The sequence below is a fragment of the Rhipicephalus microplus genome, unplaced genomic scaffold, assembly GCF_043290135.1.
Source record: "Rhipicephalus microplus isolate Deutch F79 unplaced genomic scaffold, USDA_Rmic scaffold_134, whole genome shotgun sequence".
NCBI classification, from domain to species: domain Eukaryota; kingdom Metazoa; phylum Arthropoda; class Arachnida; order Ixodida; family Ixodidae; genus Rhipicephalus; species Rhipicephalus microplus.
This window is the reverse complement of record NW_027464706.1, coordinates 112,501-125,000: the sequence shown is the minus strand read 5'-3', so window position 1 is coordinate 125,000 and position 12,500 is coordinate 112,501. Positions and strand designations below refer to the sequence as shown.

Below are 12,500 nucleotides of genomic sequence, written 5' to 3'. Positions count from 1 at the left end.
GCGGGCCTCGACGGCTACACATTTCCTCGGGCGGCCGCCTCCCGGCCTCCGTGGAGCGCGGGATGCACGGTCCCATCGACAAGCCTCTCCCGTTTTTACCGTGGCGTCGCGGTTCACCACGGCAGGCGGGTCGGTCTCCTCCGCATAAAAAGGGGGACCCCCGCTTTTTGTTCCACGAAATCGCACAAGCTTTTTTCGCATCCACGGTTTGCCACCGCACACCAAAATGCCGATCCGGCTGCCTACTTTAGCCAACAGGTGGAGCCAGGCGCGCCGTACTTGCGCGGCACTTCCCACGTCCACCGAAGTCGGTGCCAAGGACCACTTTCGGCGCCGGAGCCGCGTACGAGCCTACTCGAGGCGGAAGAACGAAGCCAGCAAGGGCCTGGCCGCAAGTGCGTTCAATTGTCGGGACGTCCAAGTCCCTCGTTCTTCCGTGCTTCCTCTTTCGGCAAGTCGTTGCGGCACCTTCCCAAAGCGCGCAGACCCGCTAATCGCGACGAGCGCGACGTGGCCGTGCCGCCTTTCCCTCGGCAGCAAGCAAAACGCCTGGCAACGTCGACGCTCCCCTAACCGCGATCTCGCACCGTGTTTCGTGTGGCGAATTCAAAAGCCGGCCGGCGCTGCTGCAACCATTACGGTCGGTACGCATACGCCGCGGAGGGCGGGACGGTCATCGGAGCGTGCGGTTCCTCCATCGAGTACTGCGCACCTCGGCCGTCGCATCGCCGTGCCATGACCGGCCGCGCGTCAACGCGAACCGGTGCCAGCGAGATCCCTCGCCTGCAAGAACCGACCGGCAGCCTCCGTCACCCGAGGACGCGGAGGCGCTTGCCGCGGACGGCGGGACGGTATGCACTGGTGCACAGCGGACCCGTCACATCGCCAGTTCCTTGACCGACCGCCGACGCTTGTGCCGTTCCTCTCGTACTTGGCAGTCGCCGCGCGATTGTCGGGTCTCGTTCTTGCACGCTCGAACGGTCGGGAGGGCACTCGGCTGGCGTTTCGGGAACGCGCAGCCTCGCCTTCTACCGACGTAACCACGACTCGCCGTTCGCGCTCCGCCGCTCCTGTTTACAGTACTAGGCGGTCCCGCAGCGGTCGGGTCGCGCATTTCGAGCGCTTCGAGCCACGGTGCAGTGGCGGGTCGAAAGCCGACCTATGAGTGCGTTGCGCCGTTTGTACCCGCGTCCGCCACCTGGCCGACCGTCCAAGGTCGCGGTGTTGGCGTCCGCTGGGCGCAACAATTTGTCACGGGGTGCCGCTCCACATTCAGGCAGCCCCGTGGGGAAAAGCCGACCCCGCGTCCAAACGGGGTCAGCGGCAGAAAGTGTCGGGCGCAGACGCAGCTGAGGCGCTCACCCTTCACAATCCGTTAATGATCCTTCCGCAGGTTCACCTACGGAAACCTTGTTACGACTTTTACTTCCTCTAAATGATCAAGTTTGGTCATCTTTCCAACAGACCGGCGCAACCGAAAGGCCGCGCCGGACATCGGTCCGAAGACCTCACTAAATCATTCAATCGGTAGTAGCGACGGGCGGTGTGTACAAAGGGCAGGGACGTAATCAACGCGAGCTTATGACTCGCGCTTACTGGGAATTCCTCGTTCAAGGGGAACAATTGCAAGCCCCTATCCCAATCACGAAAGAAGTTCCACGGGTTACCCAGTCTTTTCAGACAGGGATAAAGACACGCTGCTTCCTTCAGTGTAGCGCGCGTGCGGCCCCGGACATCTAAGGGCATCACAGACCTGTTATTGCTCTGTTTCGTGCGGCTAGGAGCCGCTTGTCCCTCTAAGAAGGTTGTAAGGTGCTGGGAACCCCGCACCTATTTAATAGGCTAGAGTCTCGTTCGTTATCGGAATTAACCAGACAAATCGCTCCACCAACTAAGAACGGCCATGCACCACCATCCACCGAATCAAGAAAGAGCTCTCAATCTGTCAATCCTCCCAGTGTCCGGGCCGGGTAAGTTTTCCCGTGTTGAGTCAAATTAAGCCGCAGGCTCCACTCCTGGTGGTGCCCTTCCGTCAATTCCTTTAAGTTTCAGCTTTGCAACCATACTTCCCCCGGAACCCAAATACTTTGGTTTCCCGGAAGCTGCCCGCCGAGTCATTTGAGTAACTCAGGCGGATCGCTGGTTGGCATCGTTTATGGTCAGAACTAGGGCGGTATCTGATCGCCTTCGAACCTCTGACTTTCGTTCTTGATCAATGAAAACATTCTTGGCAAATGCTTTCGCAGTAGTTCGTCTTGCGACGGTCCAAGAATTTCACCTCTAGCGCCGCAATACGAATGCCCCCGTCCGTCCCTCTTAATCATTACCTCGTATTCCAAAAACCAACAGAACAGAAACGAGGTCTTGTTCTATTATTCCATGCAAGTTTATTCAGGCGACTCGCCTGCGTTGAGCACTCTAATTTTTTCAAAGTAAAAGCACCGGCCATCTCGAGGCACACAATGAAGTGCACCAAGAAAGAACCGGCATGATGTTCAGTCCGAGCCGTCGCATCGGGTAGATGCACTACTCGTCTGGAACTGAGATCCAACTACGAGCTTTTTAACCGCAGCAGCTTTAGTATACGCTATTGGAGCTGGAATTACCGCGGCTGCTGGCACCAGACTTGCCCTCCAATTGATCCTCGTTAAAGGATTTAGAGTGTACTCATTTCAATTACGGGGCCTCAAAAGAGTCCCGTATTGTTATTTTTCGTCACTACCTCCCCGTGCCGGGAGTGGGTAATTTGCGCGCCTGCTGCCTTCCTTGGATGTGGTAGCCGTTTCTCAGGCTCCCTCTCCGGAATCGAACCCTGATTCTCCGTTACCCGTAACAACCATGGTAAGCAAGTAACCTACCATCGAAAGTTGATAAGGCAGACACTTGAAAGAAACGTCGCCGGCTCGTGGCCATGCGATCAGCACAAAGTTATCCAGAGTCACCACACAATACGGGCCGAAACCCGATCGATCTTGGTCTAATAAAAGCACCCGTTACCCAAAGGGCTCCAGGCTCACTGCATGTATTAGCTCTAGAATTGCCACAGTTATCCAAGTAGGAAGAAACGATCTAAGGAACCATAACTGATTTAATGAGCCATTCGCGGTTTCGCCTTATTTCGGCATGTACTTAGACATGCATGGCTTAATCTTTGAGACAAGCATATGATTACTGGCAGGATCAACCAGGTAATCGTTCGACTGCGCGTCCGTCCTCGCCTTCGGCGGGCCGGACGCAGTCTGTGTGCGGCGGAGGCCACCTTCAGGCGCCCCAACACGCTTATTTTGCACTCCGAGATGACGGCGTTCGAGCTCGCTACGGCACAACCTTCCCGAAAGACGAGTGGGAGCCGTGCGGCAAGAAGCACGTTCATGCTCGCTCTTTTTCGTTGCATCGACTCGGTCGCGCCGTGCGGGTTGCCCAAGCCCGCTGCACTGTCGGTGGACCGGCCGGAACTAGCAACGGAGCCGAGACTGCAAAGCCGCCAGACGACGGGTCACGCCCGCGTCTTCGGCGCTTTCGCATCTGAATCGCCCGAGGACGACACGGAACACACCTCGATATCGTGGTAAAACGGCACCGTCCGACAACCAGCCCCTAACGCATCAAGCGGATGAGGCTGCAGACGACTGCCGTGGATTCCCCTGGAGCAGACCCGAGGACACGCTTGACGAGGCCGAAGCCCGCCGCATATCAGACACCCGGTCGCTTTCGCGTACGCCGCTCACGAGAACCCCCACATAATAGCAGCGATAAGTACCCAGACCTCCTTGGGCACTAATACGAGCGTACTCGAGAAAATTTCACCGCGGGTGTGCCCCGAAACGTGTGGCACGTTGAGCGTGCCACAAGTCTACGTCGCTCTCAAACCCGCCGAGGTCGTAGAATTTGCGACCCTACTCACGAAATTCCCACCGAGGATACGGCCGCAAACGTACCGCACCTTGGGTAGGCCACGAGTTTGTGCAACACTACGCTGACGGCACAGCACCGAGGTCGTGCGCGCACGCACGGGAAAATTCCGCCGCGGTTTCTGCCGAAAACGTGAGGCACCACGACTCTCCGCAAGTTCGCGTCGACTGCGAAAGACCGAAGTCGTGAACGACGTGTCCGCTACTCGCCGCCGACACGCTGGACACCAAACGTACAACGACTCGACGGCGTCGTAGAGGCCCACGACGCGGTTTTCCTTAACGACGTCTCGGCGTGGCACCGACAGGTTAGAACGGCCGACCAACGTTCCCTGTCCGCCGTTCGGCTCAGTCGAAGGGCTCGGCGACTTCGGCAACGCTGCGAAGCCGCACGGTGACGCACGCCATGTCCCCATTTTTTTTTTTTTTTTCTTTCTGCGTCTGCCGGGGTGCCCCTATAATAGCAGCGATAAGCACCCAGACCGCCGTGGGTCGCTCGCCCCGGCTGACGTGGTTTTTCGTACTCCTGCGGCGGTCGCCGTCAAGCACGTCCAAATACGCTACTTTCGTGGGCGCATTCACGCTCTTTCGCTTCGCCGGAGTGCCAGCACTCACTCTGCCAAAAACGGCGAACATCCGAGCGGCGGTTCCCACTTTTGCGTCGGCGTCGCAAACCCCGCCCCGGCAGACGAGGTTTGCCGTACTCGTGCGACGGTGGCCGGCGGGCACGTCGAAAGACGCCGATATCGTGCGCGAATTGGCGCACCTTGGCTTCACCGGAGTGCCGCCACTGACTCCTCCAAAAACGGCGAAGATCCGAGCGGCGCTTCCCACTTTCGCATCGGCGTCCCGAACTCCGCCCCGGCTGACGCGGTTTACCGTACTCGTGCGACGGTCGCCGGCGAGCACGTGGAAAGACGCCGATATCGTGCCCGAATCGGCTCCGTTCGGCTTCGCCGGAGTGCCAGCACTGGCTCGGCGAAAGACGACGAACATCCGAGCGACGGTTCTCACTATTGCGTACGCGTCGCAAACCCCGCCCCGGCAGACGCACTTTGCCGTACTCGTGCGACGGTCGCCGGCGAGCACGTAGAAAGACGCCGATATCGTGCCGGAATCGGCCCCGTTTGGCTTCGCCGGAGTGCCAGCACTCACTCGGCCACAAACGGCGAACATCCGAGCGGCGGTTCCCACTTAGCCGTCGGCGTCCCGAACTCCGCCCCGGCAGACGCGGTTGCCGAGCTCGTGCGACTAGCGACCGCGAAGCCGTCTCGCGACGCCGCTTTCGTGCGCGGCTCCCACTGCGACCTGGGTCACCCGAGGTCGACGAGCAAGAAAGAATGTCGAAAAAAAATTTTTTTTTTTTTTGCGTCTGCCGGGGTGCCCCTATAATAGCAGCGATAAGCACCCAGACCGCCATGGGTCGCTCGCCCCGGCTGACGTGGTTTTTCGTTTTCCTGCGGTGGTCGTCGTCAAGCACGTCCAAACACGCCACTTTCGTGGGCGCATTCGCGCTCTTTCGCTTCGCCGGAGTGCCAGCACTCACTCTGCCAAAAACGGCGAACATCCTAGTGGCGGTTCCCACTTTTGCGTCGGCGTCGCCAACCCCGCCCCGGCATACGCGGTTTGCCGTACTCGTGCGGCGGTGGCCGGCGGGCACGTCGAAAGACACCGATATCGTGCGCGAGTCGATGCTTCTTGGTCTCGCAGGAGGGCCGCCACTCACTCCTGCAAAAACGGCGAAGATCCGAGCGGCGCTTCCCACTTTTTCGTCGGCATCGCAAACCTCGCCCCGGCAGACGCGCTTTGCCGTACTCGTGCGACGGTCGCCGGCGAGCACGTCGAAATACGCCGATATCGTGCCCGAATCGGCCCCGTTTCGCTTCGCCGGAGTGCCAGCACTCACTCGGCCAAAAACGGCGAACATCCGAGCAGCGGTACCCACTTAGCCGTCGGCATCCCGAACTCCGCGCCGGCTGACGCGGTTGCCGAGCTCGTGCGACTAGCGACCGCGAACGCGTCTCGCGACGCCGCTTTCGTGCGCGGCTCCCATTGCGACCTGGGTTACCCGAGCTCGACCAGCAAAAAAGAAGGTCGAAAAAAAATTTTTTTTTTCTGCGTCTGCCGGGGTGCCCCTATAATAGCAGCGATAAGCACCCAGACCGCCGTGGGTCGCTCGCCCCGGCTGACGTGGTTTTTCGTACTCCTGCAGCGGTCGCCGTCAAGCACGTCCAAATACGCCACTTTCGTGGGCGCTTTCGCGCTCTTTCGCGTCGCCGGTGTGCCAGCACTCACTCTGCCAAAAACGGCGAACATCCTAGTGGCGGTTCCCACTTTTGCGTCGGCGTCGCCAACCCCGCCCCGGCATACGCGGTTTGCCGTACTCGTGCGGCGGTGGCCGGCGGGCACGTCGAAAGACACCGATATCGTGCGCGAGTCGATGCTTCTTGGTCTCGCAGGAGGGCCGCCACTCACTCCTGCAAAAACGGCGAAGATCCGAGCGGCGCTTCCCACTTTTTCGTCGGCATCGCAAACCTCGCCCCGGCAGACGCGCTTTGCCGTACTCGTGCGACGGTCGCCGGCGAGCACGTCGAAATACGCCGATATCGTGCCCGAATCGGCCCCGTTTCGCTTCGCCGGAGTGCCAGCACTCACTCGGCCAAAAACGGCGAACATCCGAGCAGCGGTACCCACTTAGCCGTCGGCATCCCGAACTCCGCGCCGGCTGACGCGGTTGCCGAGCTCGTGCGACTAGCGACCGCGAACGCGTCTCGCGACGCCGCTTTCGTGCGCGGCTCCCATTGCGACCTGGGTTACCCGAGCTCGACCAGCAAAAAAGAAGGTCGAAAAAAAATTTTTTTTTTCTGCGTCTGCCGGGGTGCCCCTATAATAGCAGCGATAAGCACCCAGACCGCCGTGGGTCGCTCGCCCCGGCTGACGTGGTTTTTCGTACTCCTGCAGCGGTCGCCGTCAAGCACGTCCAAATACGCCACTTTCGTGGGCGCTTTCGCGCTCTTTCGCGTCGCCGGTGTGCCAGCACTCACTCTGCCAAAAACGGCCAACATCCGAGCGGCGGTTCCCACTTTTGCGTCGGCGTCGTAAACCCCGCCCCGGCAGACGCGGTTTGCCCTACTCGTTCGACGGTCGCCGGCGAGCGCGTCGAAAGACGCCGATATCGTGCGCTAATTGGCGCTCCTTGGCTTCTCCGGAGTGCCGCCACTCACTCCTCCAAAAACGGCGAAGATCCGAGCGGCGTTCTCCACTTTCGCATCGGCGTCCCGAACTCCGCCCGGGCTGACGCGGTTTACCGTACTCGTGCGACGGTCGCCGCCGGGCACGTCGAAAGACGCCGATATCGTGCCGTAATCGGCCCCGTTTGGCTTCGCCCGAGTGCCAGCACTCACTCGGCCAAAAACGGCGAACATCCGAGCAGCGTTTCCCACTTTCGCATCGGCGTCCCGAAGCCCGCCCCGGCAGACGCGGTTTGCCCTACTCGAGCGACGGTCGCCGGCGATCACGTCGAAAGGCGCCGAATTCGTGCACGAATCGATGCTTCTTGGTCTCGCAGGAGGGCCGCCACTCACTCCTGCAAAAACGGCGAAGATCCGAGTTGCGCTTCCCACTTTTTCGTCGGCGTCCCGAACTACGCCCCGGCTGACGCGGTTTACCGTACTCGTGCGACGGTCGCCGGCGGGCACTTCAAAATACGCCGATTTCGTGGGCGCATTCACGCTGTTTCGCTTCCCCGGAGTGCCAACACTCACTCTGCCGAAAGCGGCGATCATCCGAGCGGCGGTTCCCACTTTTGCGTCGGCTTCGCAAACGGCGCCCCGGCAGACGCGCTCGTGCGACGTACTCGTGCGACGGTCGCCGGCGAGCACGTCGAAAGACGCCGATATCGTGCTCGAATCGACCCCGTTTCGCTTCGCCGGAGTGCTGCCAGTCACGGCGCAGAGAACGGCGAACAAGTGTTTTTTTTTTTTTTTCCTAGAATTTGTGTTATAGAAGGCACATTTGATATCGGACGATAATTTTCAACTTTATCACGCGCACCGATTTTCGTGTAGAGGTTTGCAAGTTTATGGGAATTTCTCCACTTGGAATAATGCGATTTAGTAGTACTACGAGAACTTCATGGATGTACTCAAGGGTACGGGGCAAGTCAGTTACGTCAACACCTGCAGATTTTTTACACTTCAAACTGAAAATTGTTGGTTGTGAGTCCTCGTGTGATATTAAAGGCCGATTCGCTAACACATAGAACAAAGAAAGAAAGGAAGAAAAAACGCCCGCGCTCGCTCAAGAAACCTGGGTTCGCAACAAGTGGCAACAACAAGCAACCGAGCGAGTGCGCCAAAACCCGTGGCGGCCGAACAAACGCGAAGTCCCAACCGCGTCAGCCGGGGCGGCACGGGACAGGAAAAATCACTTCAGCCGGGGCGGCGGGGCACCGAATAAACCTCGTCACCTCGTCGCAGGATAAAAGAGGAAACAAAAAGTCTAAACAGCGTCTGCTGGAGCGAATGCGTAATAAAACAACAACAACAACAAAAAAAAAACACCCGCGCTCAAGAAGTCTGCAATCCTCACAAAAGGCGACTGTGACCGAGCAGCGTCAGCCGGGGCCGTGCGGAAACGGAAAAACCGCGACTACCGGGGCGTCGAGGCACCGAAAAATCCACTTCAGCCGCGGCGAAAAAAAAAACAAAAAGAAAGACGGAGGGGGGGGGGGGGAACCACGTCTGCCGGGGCGAAGGAAAAAAAAAACGCGTCTGCCGGGGCGAGCCCGGGTGCGGCACCACCGGGAAAACTGTGGCAAACAGACATGGCGATCGAGTGAGTGGGCCGCCAGCCAGGCTCAGCCAAAAAGTGCAAAGTCCGAACTGCGTCAGCCGGGGCGGCAAAAACCGCGTCAGCCGGGGCGGCGCAAAAAACCGCGTCTGCCGGGGCGGCACGAAACCGCGTCAGCCGGGGCGGGGCGAAAACTGCGTCAGCCGGGGCGAAAAGAAAAAAAAAAAACGCGTCTGCCGGGGCAAGCCCGGGTGCGGCACCACCGGGAAAACTGTGGCAAACAGACATGGCGATCGAGTGAGTGGGCCGCCAGCCAGGCACAGCCGAAAAGTGCAAAGTCCGAACCGTGTCAGCCGGGGCGACGCAAAAACCGCGTCAGCCGGGGCGGCGCGAAAACCGCGTCAGCCGGGGCGGCACGAAACCGCGTCAGCCGGGGCGGCGCGAAAACTGCGTCAGCCGGGGCGGCGCGAAAACCTCGTCAGCCGGGGCGAGCGAAAAGGGGGGGGGGGGAACCACGTCTGCCGGGGCGAAAGAAAAAAAAACGCGTCTGCCGGGGCGAGCCCGGGTGCGGCACCACCGGGAAGACTGTGGCAAACAGACATGGCGATCGAGTGAGTGGGCCGCCAGCCAGGCTCAGCCCAAAAAGTGCCAAGTCCGAACTGCGTCAGCCGGGGCGGCAAAAACCGCGTCAGCCGGGGCGGCGCGAAAACCGCGTCTGCCGGGGCGGCGCGAAAACTGCGTCTGCCGGGGCGAGCCCGGGTGCGGCACCACCGGGAAAACTGTGGCAAACAGACATGGCGATCGAGTGAGTGGGCCGCCAGCCAGGCACAGCCGAAAAGTGCTAAGTCCGAACTGCGTCTGCCGGGGCGGCACGAAACCGCGTCAGCCGGGGCGGCGCGAAAACCGCGTCTGCCGGGGCGGCACGAAACCGCGTCAGCCGGGGCGGCGCGAAAACTGCGTCAGCCGGGGCGAGCCCGGGTGCGGCACCACCGGGAAAACTGTGGCAAACAGACATGGCGATCGAGTGAGTGGGCCGCCAGCCAGGCACAGCCGAAAAGTGCTAAGTCCGAACTGCGTCTGCCGGGGCGGCACGAAACCGCGTCAGCCGGGGCGGCGCGAAAACCGCGTCTGCCGGGGCGGCACGAAACCGCGTCAGCCGGGGCGGCGCGAAAACTGCGTCAGCCGGGGCGAGCCCGGGTGCGGCACCACCGGGAAAACTGTGGCAAACAGACATGGCGATCGAGTGAGTGGGCCGCCAGCCAGGCACAGCCGAAAAGTGCTAAGTCCGAACTGCGTCAGCCGGGGCGGCAAAAACCGCGTCAGCCGGGGCGGCGCAAAAAACCGCGTCTGCCGGGGCGGCACGAAACCGCGTCAGCCGGGGCGGCGCGAAAACTGCGTCAGCCGGGGCGAAAGAAAAAAAAAAAACGCGTCTGCCGGGGCGAGCCCGGGTGCGGCACCACCGGGAAAACTGTGGCAAACAGACATGGCGATCGAGTGAGTGGGCCGCCAGCCAGGCACAGCTGAAAAGTGCTAAGTCCGAACTGCGTCTGCCGGGGCGGCACGAAACCGCGTCAGCCGGGGCGGCGCGAAAACCGCGTCTGCCGGGGCGGCACGAAACCGCGTCAGCCGGGGCGGCGCGAAAACTGCGTCAGCCGGGGCGAGCCCGGGTGCGGCACCACCGGGAAAACTGTGGCAAACAGACATGGCGATCGAGTGAGTGGGCCGCCAGCCAGGCACAGCCGAAAAGTGCTAAGTCCGAACTGCGTCTGCCGGGGCGGCACGAAACCGCGTCAGCCGGGGCGGCGCGAAAACCGCGTCTGCCGGGGCGGCACGAAACCGCGTCAGCCGGGGCGGCGCGAAAACTGCGTCAGCCGGGGCGAGCCCGGGTGCGGCACCACCGGGAAAACTGTGGCAAACAGACATGGCGATCGAGTGAGTGGGCCGCCAGCCAGGCACAGCCGAAAAGTGCAAAGTCCGAACCGTGTCAGCCGGGGCGACGCAAAAACCGCGTCAGCCGGGGCGGCGCGAAAACCGCGTCAGCCGGGGCGGCACGAAACCGCGTCAGCCGGGGCGGCGCGAAAACTGCGTCAGCCGGGGCGGCGCGAAAACCTCGTCAGCCGGGGCGAGCGAAAAGGGGGGGGGGGGGAACCACGTCTGCCGGGGCGAAAGAAAAAAAAAACGCGTCTGCCGGGGCGAGCCCGGGTGCGGCACCACCGGGAAGACTGTGGCAAACAGACATGGCGATCGAGTGAGTGGGCCGCCAGCCAGGCTCAGCCCAAAAAGTGCCAAGTCCGAACTGCGTCAGCCGGGGCGGCAAAAACCGCGTCAGCCGGGGCGGCGCGAAAACCGCGTCTGCCGGGGCGGCGCGAAAACTGCGTCAGCCGGGGCGAGCCCGGGTGCGGCACCACCGGGAAAACTGTGGCTAACAGACATGGCGATCGAGTGAGTGGGCCACCAGCCAGGCTCAGCCAAAAAGTGCCAAGTCCGAACTGCGTCAGCCGGGGCGGCAAAAACCGCGTCAGCCGGGGCGGTGCAAAAAAACCGCGTCTGCCGGGGCGGCACGAAACCGCGTCAGCCGGGGCGGCGCGAAAACTGCGTCAGCCGGGGCGAAAGAAAAAAAAAACGCGTCTGCCGGGGCGAGCCCGGGTGCGGCACCACCGGGAAAACTGTGGCAAACAGACATGGCGATCGAGTGAGTGGGCCGCCAGCCAGGCACAGCCGAAAAGTGCTAAGTCCGAACTGCGTCTGCCGGGGCGGCACGAAACCGCGTCAGCCGGGGCGGCGCGAAAACCGCGTCTGCCGGGGCGGCACGAAACCGCGTCAGCCGGGGCGGCGCGAAAACTGCGTCAGCCGGGGCGAGCCCGGGTGCGGCACCACCGGGAAAACTGTGGCAAACAGACATGGCGATCGAGTGAGTGGGCCGCCAGCCAGGCACAGCCGAAAAGTGCTAAGTCCGAACTGCGTCTGCCGGGGCGGCACGAAACCGCGTCAGCCGGGGCGGCGCGAAAACCGCGTCTGCCGGGGCGGCACGAAACCGCGTCAGCCGGGGCGGCGCGAAAACTGCGTCAGCCGGGGCGAGCCCGGGTGCGGCACCACCGGGAAAACTGTGGCAAACAGACATGGCGATCGAGTGAGTGGGCCGCCAGCCAGGCACAGCCGAAAAGTGCTAAGTCCGAACTGCGTCAGCCGGGGCGGCAAAAACCGCGTCAGCCGGGGCGGCGCAAAAAACCGCGTCTGCAGGGGCGGCACGAAACCGCGTCAGCCGGGGCGGCGCGAAAACTGCGTCAGCCGGGGCGAAAGAAAAAAAAAAAACGCGTCTGCCGGGGCGAGCCCGGGTGCGGCACCACCGGGAAAACTGTGGCAAACAGACATGGCGATCGAGTGAGTGGGCCGCCAGCCAGGCACAGCCGAAAAGTGCTAAGTCCGAACTGCGTCTGCCGGGGCGGCACGAAACCGCGTCAGCCGGGGCGGCGCGAAAACCGCGTCTGCCGGGGCGGCACGAAACCGCGTCAGCCGGGGCGGCGCGAAAACTGCGTCAGCCGGGGCGAGCCCGGGTGCGGCACCACCGGGAAAACTGTGGCAAACAGACATGGCGATTGAGTGAGTGGGCCGCCAGCCAGGCACAGCCGAAAAGTGCTAAGTCCGAACTGCGTCTGCCGGGGCGGCACGAAACCGCGTCAGCCGGGGCGGCGCGAAAACCGCGTCTGCCGGGGCGGCACGAAACCGCGTCAGCCGGGGCGGCGCGAAAACTGCGTCAGCCGGGGCGAGCCCGGGTGCGGCACCACCGGGAAAACTGTG

General features: G+C 62.0%; 1 non-coding gene across 1 annotated transcript; it reads right to left on the bottom strand.

Annotated features, from left to right (window-relative positions):
• Positions 1–1,376: 1,376 nt before the first annotated feature.
• Positions 1,377–3,191, bottom strand: LOC142790923 (small subunit ribosomal RNA). The gene has a single exon (XR_012889860.1). It is a non-coding gene; the product is annotated as a small subunit ribosomal RNA (ribosomal RNA).
• Positions 3,192–12,500: the final 9,309 nt, after the last annotated feature.